The sequence below is a fragment of the Nannospalax galili genome, unplaced genomic scaffold (genome assembly GCF_000622305.1).
Source record: "Nannospalax galili isolate Female #2095 unplaced genomic scaffold, S.galili_v1.0 scaffold800, whole genome shotgun sequence".
In the NCBI taxonomy this organism is placed as follows: domain Eukaryota; kingdom Metazoa; phylum Chordata; class Mammalia; order Rodentia; family Spalacidae; genus Nannospalax; species Nannospalax galili.
Window position 1 is genome coordinate 4099468 of NW_008347125.1, and position 10564 is coordinate 4110031.

Below are 10564 nucleotides of genomic sequence, written 5' to 3' on the forward strand. Positions count from 1 at the left end.
TGGGGGGCAGTGATGACAGGCAAGAACAGGGGCAAAGGGAGGGAAAGACATGTGAATTAATCTTGCTTCTATACACTGTTGCTGTGCAGCCACTATTCCATTATAAGAAAAACAAGGCTGAAGGAAGGAAAAGGTAACAACATTTGTTGACCATTGTTGGTGTGCTGAGTGATGGAATCAAATTAAAGCACCCCCAGATCAAAGTGGATTCAAACCAAGTCCCCCAGGCAAAAGAAAGTACAAGGAAGTAAAATAAAAAATAATTCTAACTGCTGAGAAAGAACTAACCTTTTCATGCTCCTAGCACAAGCTGGAAATCACCCGAAACTTCCCCCCTCCCACTGCTGCCGGCCCCCTCTCACTGCTGGTTTTGGTTTGTGGTCTTTTCCTTTAAAAATAGCCTGTAAGCTGAGCTCGGGGCTGCTGCTGCTCTCTCTCCGAGTGAGGCAGGAGCCCATCTGCGCAAACGATTAAATCCTCTTGCTTGTTGCATCTCCTGGTCTGAGGACTGAGTTATTGGGGTGCGGCCTCCCATGGATGTTGGGTACCCCAGCCTGGGGGTCCTACAACCCCTCCCAGCCCTCCAAGGACACAGTGTCCTCAAAGGGAAAGGATTTGTTTACTCACACTTTAAAAAAAAAATCGAAGTAATTTGCTAAGATTAAGTATATTAAAACTGGATGTGGCGCTGTGCCTTTAATCCCAGCACTCAGGAGGCAGAGGCAGGAGTACCTCTGTAAGATGGAAGCCAGCCTGGTCTACATAGCAAATTCCAGGCCAGCTGGGGCTACAGGGAGGCCTTGTCTCAAAAAAGACTATCTATATGATGGCTTTTCACTGAATTGTTTAAATATATGTTTCAGGGTTCCAAGGTGGACTTGTGCTGATGGCCTTATATATCAAAACTTTTATATTTGAGTTATTTTTATAACCTTTGCGTAAAGGTTGAAAGTTTGTGTTTCCAGTGAAGACCAGCACAGCTTTTAGAGGAGAGACCAAGTCATGAAATAAGAAACCAGGTGAGGCTTTGCACCTGATTGGAAACCAGGACTCTTCTGCACCCCATGTTTAAGGACAGGAGGGTGTGAGATATAGGAGAGAAGAAAAGGAAGGAGTTTAGAGTTAAGAAATAGCCAGAGCCAGACCTGCAACAGGCAGGGAATGTCTTCCTCTCTTCACAGACACAGCAAAGCACAGACACCTTCCCGTGGGATGAAGGCATCTGCTGCTGCACACAGCTACAAGAATGAACTCTGTCTAGTGTCCTTCAGGATCCCTTTCCCAGGATTATATTCTCTGGCAGGCAAGCTGTGTTAGGGCACTAAAGAAGACAGGCTTGCTCCGTAAATAGTCTCTCAGTCCAGGGAGGGACCAGTTGATAAGGCTTGAGCAAGGCCAGTCTGCCAATTTAGGGCCAGTTAGCCACTTTAAGGGATTCCGGTTATATTGCTTTCCTAATTAGACTCATGTCTCTTCACACATTCTATCACAGGGTTTGAGGGTGCTGCAGTGCCCTATACACAGCCTGGACTGGACTTCTCTAAGATCTGGTTGTCTTCTACATTTCAGCAGGTGCACATATTGAAGTGCATGAATTTTTTTGTTGTTGTTGCTGTTTTTGAAAGTGAAAAAATTTTAATTGCCATCCATCAATGTGAGCAGCAGGAGTGTCTAAGCACAGAGTGGCTGGATTTGAGGGGAGTGACCTGGAGCCTTCCCTTAAATTCTCCATTGGAGTTCCCTGCACACTAGCAGAGTGTCTGAATGAATGCTTTTAATTTAAAAGGATATGCAGTAAACTAGTCTTCCCCTCGGCTTTGTACTGTGCTATGTGTGTGCCCATATATATGTGCTCAAAATATGTGATAGGTATACTGTTCCTTCTCAAAACTTTGGTGGTGGAGCTAATCTCTAAACGTTTTTTTTTTTTGATCTTTTTGAGACAGGGTCTCCCTGTAGCCCCAGCTGTCCTGGAACTCACTATGTAGACCAGGCTGTCCTTGAACTCACAGAGATCTGCCTGCCTCTGCCTCCCAAGTGCTGGGATTAAAGGCGCGTGCCACCATGCTAAGCCCAATCTCTGAATTTTATCAGGGACATGACATTCCTTCTCTTTATAATCCTGCTAATGACAAGAATTTCCAATGGCTTCCACTTGACACACTTCACTCCCATGGTCCTCAGTGGGTGCAGATTCATATCAATAATCACTCCTCTGAGTCATCCCACGTGGGTGAGGGCAGAACCGGCTATGAATCCACTGAGTTTATTACAGAACAGACTCTGGAGACCCGAGACAATGAGCAGCAATTTTCATAGTTATCTGGATGGGACAGAGTTTGAATTTTGTCTTGAAAATGTCAAAATTTAGTATTATTCTGTATGATGTTGGATTAAGGAGTCTAAAACTCAGGAGAGTCAGCTCTAGCTCCTCTTCCATACTCCTTGAGCACTGTGCATAGCTCTGCCATAGGATTTACTATGTTTTGTTTAAATGAGTCTTTTTTTTTTTACCCCTTGTGTCCACTGTTGTACCTAGAACACAGTAGTTGTTCATTAAGAGTTCATTGATCCTAGCACTTGGGAGACAAATGGGATCTTCGCAGGTTTGAGGCGAGCCATGCCTATATAGTGAAACCTGTCTCAAAAAAAAAGTTCCTTGTGGTGAAATGGATGTTTTCTCTTTGTGTCCACGTGTAGTTTTAGAACACTCTTCCAGCAGTGGTTCAGTGATATCTGATCTATAACTAAGAGAGTATTAACTCCAGTTTGGATACTGCCCCTGTGCCTAGAAATCTCAATAAAGCTATTTTTAGGCAGTGTGTAAAACACTCTCCCAAGGTAAAATTGCAGTGGTTAGACTCTCTAATTAATTTATGCAGTATATGCTAATAACATATATATTTTATTTTATGTGTATGAGTGTATTGCCTGCATGTATGTGAGTGCACTCGTGTCATGCAGTACTGCGGAGGTCAGAAGAGGCCTTCGGATTCCCCTGGAACTGGAGTTAAGAATGGTTTGTAGCCACCATATGGGTGCTGGAAATTGAACTCGGGTCCTCTGCAAGAGCAGTCAGTGCTCTTAACCGCTGAACCATCTCTCCAGCCCCGCTAATAATATTTTTATGTTAAGATATGATGTGATATAAATGCATTTAATTGTCTTGCATTCCACAGGAATGCTGAGTCGTGTATTGACACCATATACAATTCCTAAAACTTAAAAATTGAGAACATTCATACAATGTTTCAGTTGTTTCCTGAAAACAAAACAATAAATTCTCAACAGTGAGACCAAATATATGAATTACAAGGACCCCATCAATAATACACAAAGAACACTTGAACAAATTGAAAGTAACTTGGTAAGGCAGATTTTACTTTTGCAAAGGTAACTTTCATGGTCAGTCAGATCCAGCAAGTACACAGGACAGGAAAGCTTGGAGGGCTTCTATTTCTAACACAAGAGAACTGTGTCTTTTCCCATTAGCTGGAGTTGAACCTCAAGTCTTTCAAGGTTGGCTAGTTTAAAAGAAACTGTTTGAAGCGAGAAGAGGTCAAGCCCCAGGCCATCAGGCTCAGGAATGCATTATGGCCTTTCTTTAAACAAAAGTACTGGGCTGGAGAGATGGCTCAGTGGTTAAGAGGACTGACTGCTCTTACAGAGGACCTGACTTCGATTCTCAGCACCCACAAGGGAGCGAACAACCGTCTGTAACTCCAGTTCCAGGAGTACAACACCTTCTTCTGAGGTCCGAGGGCGTTGCACAACATAGGTGCAGTTATACACATGTAGGAAACACACTCATACACATAAAATAAATAGTAAGTAAATAAATAAAAATGTAAAGAATTTGAAAAAAACACTCCCCAAAACAAAAGTCTTACAGGGTGTGGTGAAGATTAGAATTCCTTATTATAAAACAACTTCCTGGTTTTATGGGGTTTGAGAGACTAGATTAATATTTAATGTTTCTTACACCCACTCAGCTTGAAGCAGTTAGACTGATTTATGAAACAACTTTCATTCCCAACCTATTCCTCTTCAGGGTCAAATACCTCTGAAGAAGCAACTTAAGACAGAAAGGATTATGTTATTAACAGTTCAATGGAATGTGATCTGTCTATATTCTGGTGGGGAATGGCAGAGGGAGAAGGAAGCTGATCACATTGTCACCAAAAAAAAAGAGATGATTGTTTTTGCTCAGTTTCATTTCACTCTAATTGAGTCCATGAACCTAGTCCATGAGATGGTCCACCCACATTTGGGGTAAGCCATCTTCCTGATGTTTTTGGAAGCATCCTTAGGTATGTTTCCATGGAGAGTCCAAATTCACCAAGTTAAGAGGATTAACCATTATATGACTCCTCTCCAAGAGAGTAGCATGTGTATTCATTGGGAGTGAGGGTGCAGTAAAAATCTTTAGGCAAAAGACACTAAGAACAGAGATACAGGAAAACTGACAGCTCATTGTATATTTCCCGTTTCCTGTATCTTGACACAGTCAAGGATAAATGAAACATTGTAATGAGAGACCTGAGTGACTCCATCCTGGATAAAACCTCCATAGGACTGACCCAGCCCTGGGCCCTGTTCCAAGAAAACCCATAATACTTGGAACGGATAGAGAACAATGGTCAATTAGCCAGGGACAGGAAAGTACTAAACGTCCAGATATCTTTTTAGATTTCCTGAAGCCAGCAGTTTATGGTTTGGCACTGGGCTGCAACCAATCAGATGCTTGCCAGGCTGAAGACCCCCCTACTCCCTTACTTGCTGAACTAAACCTATAAAAACCTGTCTCCCAAAGCAAGGGGTCTCACATCTGAGATCCGCTGAGTCGGTAACAGAATGGACCCAAGCTTAAGCTTGTAACAATAAAAGAAACCTTGTCTGTTTGCATCGGTCGGCTCCTTGGTGGTCTTTGGGGTCTCTCAAACTGGGCACAACAGTAACTTGACAGATTCCGGGACAAAGCTTGCCATACAAGAAATAAAACTTACTCTTAGGGCTGTAGGACTTGTTCCTATGCTGGAGAAAAGTGTTTAACACCAAAGGCCTTCATTCTGTCATCTTTGTGGACAGTCTGATTCCAATGTTCTAGTTCCTGACATTTCCAAGATTTGCACTGAGACAGCAATATTGAAGCTATGTTCTACACAGTTATTTTAAACCAGAGTGATGGCACTGTCGACTAGAAACTAGATGTAGAAAAACTAGATCTAGAAAAACATAGAAAATAGAATATGTCTGGGCACGTCTGAGGGGGTGGATTGGATTAAAAGTGCTTGGACATGCCCTATAAGTGGGTGGTGCCATGTCATGGGCAGGGCTCCTGAACTGAATAAAAAGGAGAAGGCAGCCCAGGTTAGCTCTTTAGGAGTCCCAGTCAGTCTCCTCCTTACTTGCCTTTGGGTAGGTTCTCAAGTGTAGGACTGGAAGGGGGATCTCTGGATTTCTGGCAATTGGACAGCCTCTGTCTTTAGACCCAGAAGCTTTCTCATTTGTGTCATTATGCTCAGCAGTGCCTGGCTCTAAAAAGCTACCACTGTGGAATCCTCATAGGCTGGTGAAGAATTGGTCAGTACAGAAGGTACCACCTCTGAGCAGCCACTGGGGCATCAGGAGCCCAGAGAACACAAGGGCCTGAGGGACAGCAGTGGGAAGCCACAGAAGTGGAGCCAGGAGCATGGAGCCCAACTGGGACAAAGTCGGATGAAGCTCTCAGTGATACAGAGGAAGCTGGAGAATCACAACCACAATCTCGAGGCTCTGGCCAGCTCCAAACCTAGTTCATGTGCTGACTCGCTCAGCATCGTGGGGCAGCATCCCTCCAGGGAGGGGAGCTGGAATTACAGCACGGCTGATGAGAAGAAATGGAAGCTCAGCAATACTGTGCTGCCACCTGAGTCCGTGAAGGTGGTGGCTGAATCCTCCGGCATTTCTCAGATTCAAGGAGAAACCTGCCAACTGCTGACAGATGACGTCAGCTACTGCATCAAGGAGACTGCACAGCATGCTTTGAAGTTCATGCACATGGGGAAGCGAAAGAAGCTCACCACCAGTGACACTGACTACGCCCTGAAGCTGAAGGATGTGGAGCCGTTGTATGGCTTCCACGATGAGGAGTTCATCCCTTTCCATTTCACCTCTGGGGGCCGTGAGCTCTACTTCTATGAGGAGAAGGTTATAGACCTGAACGATATCATCATTGCCCCTCTACCTCGGGTGCCCCAGGATGTTTGCCTCAAAGCTCATTGGCTGAGCATCGAAGGCTGCCAGCCAGCTATACCAGAGAGTCCACCCCCAGCTCCCAAAGAAGAGCAGAAGGCTGAGGCCACAGAACCCCTGAAGTCAGCAAAGCCAGGCCAGGAGGAAGAGGAACCCCGAAAAGGGAAAGAGAAGAAAGCGCCTCCCCTGCTGGAAGGGGCCCTTTTCCGCTTGAAGCCCCACACATCCACGAGCTGTCTGTGGAGCAGTAGATGTGCGCTGCAAAGAGTTCACAGAAGCCTGCATGGGGTCCTGTGAGGCCAAGAGAGGGGAAGCTTTGCAGACCATTGCCATGGACCGGGGGCTCTATCAGCTGCTGCCATGGTTCAGTACCTTCATCTCAGAGGGGGTCCGAGTGAATGCGGTCCAGAATAACCTGACCCTGCTCAACTACCTGAAGGCCCTGCATCGTCAGCAGACAGCTGTGCCTGAGGCCAGATGTGAGCAATCACTGGGCGCTCAGGGACTTTGCAGCCCGCCTGGTGGCCCAGATCTGCAAGCATTTCAGCACAACTACCAACAACATCCAGCCTCGGATCACCAAGCCCTTCACCAAGAACTGGGTGGATGAAAAGACTCCCTGGACTACTCGTTATGGCTCCACTGCAGACCTGGCGGAGCTAGGACACGAAGTGATTAAGACTCCGATTCTGCCAAGGCTGCAGCAGGAAGGGGAACTGATCCGAAGTGTCCTGGAAGGGCCTGGGCCTATGCTGAACAACACTGACCCATTGGAGCGGACCATGTGCAGAGCCTTCTCCTGAAACACTGTGCCCCAGCACCGGCAAAGCTGCAGCCACCACCTGACAATGAGGAAGCCTACCGGGGAGAATTTGGGTCCCTTGGGCCCCTTCTCTGCTCCCATGGGGTGAAGGCTCAGGCCCAGGCTGCTCTTCAGGCTCAGCAGGTCAACAGGACCACACTGACCACCACACAGCCTCTGCCCACACTGACCCTCTCACAGGTCCCTCAGCCTGGCCCTCTGACCCCTGGCCCAAAGGTCTGTGTCTCCATTGCCATGCCTGTCCAGACACTGGTGAATGCCCCAGCTGCTGCCCTGCCTCAGTCTTATGATCCTCCAACAAAGTTTATATTAAAGTCCTCATCTTCCAGTGCCTCATCCACCCAGCAGGTCCTGTCCATCAGCACCTCAGCCCCTGGCTCAGGCTCTACCACTAACTCTCCTGTCATCGCCAAGGTCCCCAGCATGCAGCCTATCTTTAAGCTGGCCTCCACTGATACCACTGCACGCCCCCAGCACCACCCCTGCTGGTCCTGGCAGTGGTCAGAAATACAACTTGGTCTCCATTCTTCCAAAAGGGGAGTGCGAAGGACCCACCCCCCAACTCATCCTTCTGCACACCCTCCCCAATCCTCTTAACTATCCCCACTTGGTGGCAATGCCCTCTGTGGGGGGAATCAGGAAGGCTAGTCAGCCCTCCTCCAGCTCCAGGGACTCCAAAGGCTCCCAGCCCACTGGATCCACCTCCCCTCAGTCTGCTCCATGATGGTGTCCAATGCTCAACTCCTGCAGTTTCCTGCTCCCACACAGATATTATTACAGGTAGGTCAACCAAAGATAGGCTGTTCTTCCAGTGACTTTCTTTTAGATACTGTACAGTGAGTTCTTCAGAATAAAAGTTGAGTTTGTGAAAAAAAAAATTCTTCAAGGAAATTAAGTTCCCACAGGCATCCTTTGAGGCCTGAAGAAGAAAAGAATCCTCCACCCAACACCCATCCAGATCCAGGGCATCTATACCGTCTGTCTGGTCTGGACATGATCAGCATTGCCTTCATGGCACCATCTTCTCCTACTTCCAGGGACAGTGGCAGACTCTACTCTTCCATGGCACCATGCCCAAGAAGATTCAGGACTTTGTCAAGAGCGTCCTTGTAAAGCCTGTCATCGTTAATGTCAGGTGTGTTAGAGCTGTCAGCCTGGATGCCATCCAGGAAGTGGAATATGTGAAGGAGGAAACCAAGATGACATCCCTGCTTGAGTGTCTGCAGACGACACCCCCACCGGTGCTCATCTTTGCAGAGAAGAAAGCAGATGCAGATGCCATCCACGAATACCTACTACTGGGGAGGATTGACGCTGTGGTTATTCACTGGATCAGAGACGAGAATGAACGAACTAAGGCCATGGAGGCATTCTGGAAGGAAATGAAGGATGTCTGAGTGGCCACAGACTTCCCTGCCATCAAGAATATCAATTATGACATGCCAGAAGAAATTGAGACTATGTGCACCAAATTGGCCGCACTGGATGCTCAGGAAACACTAGCATAACCACCTCCTTCATCAACAAGTCCTGTGATGAGTCAGTCCTCATGGACCTCAAGGCCTTGCTGCTGGAGGCCAAGCAGAAGGTGTCCCCTGTGCTGCAAGCCCTGCAGTGTGGGAATGAGTCCATGCTGGGCATCTGAGGGGAGTGTGGCTGTGCCTTCTGTGGGGGCCTGGGCCATCAGATCACTGACTGCCAAAAACTGAGGGCTATGCAGACCAAGCAGGTCATCAGCATTGGCCACAAAAACTACCTGGTACATAGACTTCTGAACCACCTGCTTCCCCTCTTTTCTCCATGTGGTCTCAGTCCTAAGTTGCCAGCCATGCTCACATATCAGTCTCCAGGATAAGAAACCAGCATCTTTGGCCCAGCTGAGCTAGGGTAGGCAAACCCAGTGCTGACCAGAGTTACTGTTTTTAGTCTCTTTTCCCCAGCTGGCATTAAAACACAAGCTTCCTATGATGGTTAATCTTGTCAAGTTGATGGGGTTTGGAATAAAGAAAACCAACCTCTGGGCATGCCTGTGAGGGAGTATGGAGAATGGGTTGATTGAGGGAGACCTGCCCTAACTGTGGGTGGGATCATTCTATAGACCAATATCCTGGACTAAAAGGAGAAAGCTGGGGGAACACAGAATTCATTCTTCTGGTAGGCAGTATAACAGCTGTCTCATGCTCCTGCTTCCATCTTTTCCCTTACATGATGTAACTGCTGTACCAGGCAGAAATGACTTACAAAAGAGGCATCCCTCCCTCTGAGTTCAGCCTATTGAAACAGTAGATTCAGACATTGCTATTTTCTCAGGAATCTCCTGCTGGGAGAGGAAAATACTGAATTCATGGGTAACTGATGAGGAACTTACAATTAGAACTTGTCTCCAGAAAATGATTCACAGTTTGTCAGAGGAAATTGTAGTATAGGCTAGCTCAGACATTGATGGGAGAACAGACATTGATGGGAGAACAAATAGTTAGGCATTTCTGCCTATTTAAACCTTACCCCTCATATTAAGACCCTGAAAATGGACCTGATATATTGGGGTGGTCTCCAGAGCTTTGTCCCTTTCCCAATGTGACTACATTGAATAAATCTAGTTTTTCAGCTTTTCACTGTTAATTGGCTCTTTAATTGACTTAACTGAGGACATATGGGTGAACATTATATGAAGGATATCAGGACACAGGTTCTGATCCTAATTCTTGTAACAATAATGGACTGTACCCTCAAACTTTGATTGAAAATAAAGTCTTAGGTAGACTTTGTCAGGTATTTAGTCACAGCGAAGAGAAAACATGCTATGGAAACCAGATCACATACTGTTCCATCTCCGGGGCTTACTTCTACACTAAAGCAGCATTGTTCTCTCACACGGTGCTTTCTAGAATGTTCAAGACTTTGTCATCTTAGATTTTGCATAGGTTAGATTACACACCCAAACTGAAACCAATTCTGTAGGGATTTTAGGCTAAAGCTGAGTCTACAACTTTGGTATAAAAGTTCTCAGAAAATGGGGGCGGGAGACATGACTCAGCAGGTAAAAGCACTGGCTGTTCTTGTAGAAGACCAAGGTTCGAATCCCAGCACCCACATGGTGGCTAAGAACTGTCCATAACCCCAGTTCCAGGGAATTTGATGCCCTCTTCAGTCCTCTGTGGGTACTGTTTGACAGGGATGCACTTACATACGTGCAGGCATAACACTCATACACATAAAATAAAATTTTTTAAAAGTTCTCATTAAAAAAGCCAGACTTAAAGTTCTGATTTCCAGAGTGGCGGGTGGGCATTGATTACATTCCTTGACCCATAGCTGAGCCATTGTGTAGTTTAGTAGGTTGTAAGCTCTCAGTGGGTGAGGACTGCCCTCCAGAGTATGCTTATGCAAAGGGATGTTAACCTTGCCTCAGACTTCTCAGCCCAGTCTCATGAAGAAGGAATCTCCAGGACTCTTTGCTGCCTTCTTCCTCTAGCTACCTGCTTTCATGACCAGGGCTGGCTAGTT

The 10564-nt window shown here is 46.4% G+C and overlaps 2 pseudogenes; both read left to right on the top strand.

Annotated features, from left to right (window-relative positions):
* Positions 1-7781, top strand: part of LOC103742485 — an 8504-nt pseudogene extending 723 nt beyond the window's left edge.
* Positions 7782-8127: 346 nt separating this feature from the next.
* LOC103742486 lies at positions 8128-8912 on the top strand (annotated as a pseudogene).
* Positions 8913-10564: the final 1652 nt, after the last annotated feature.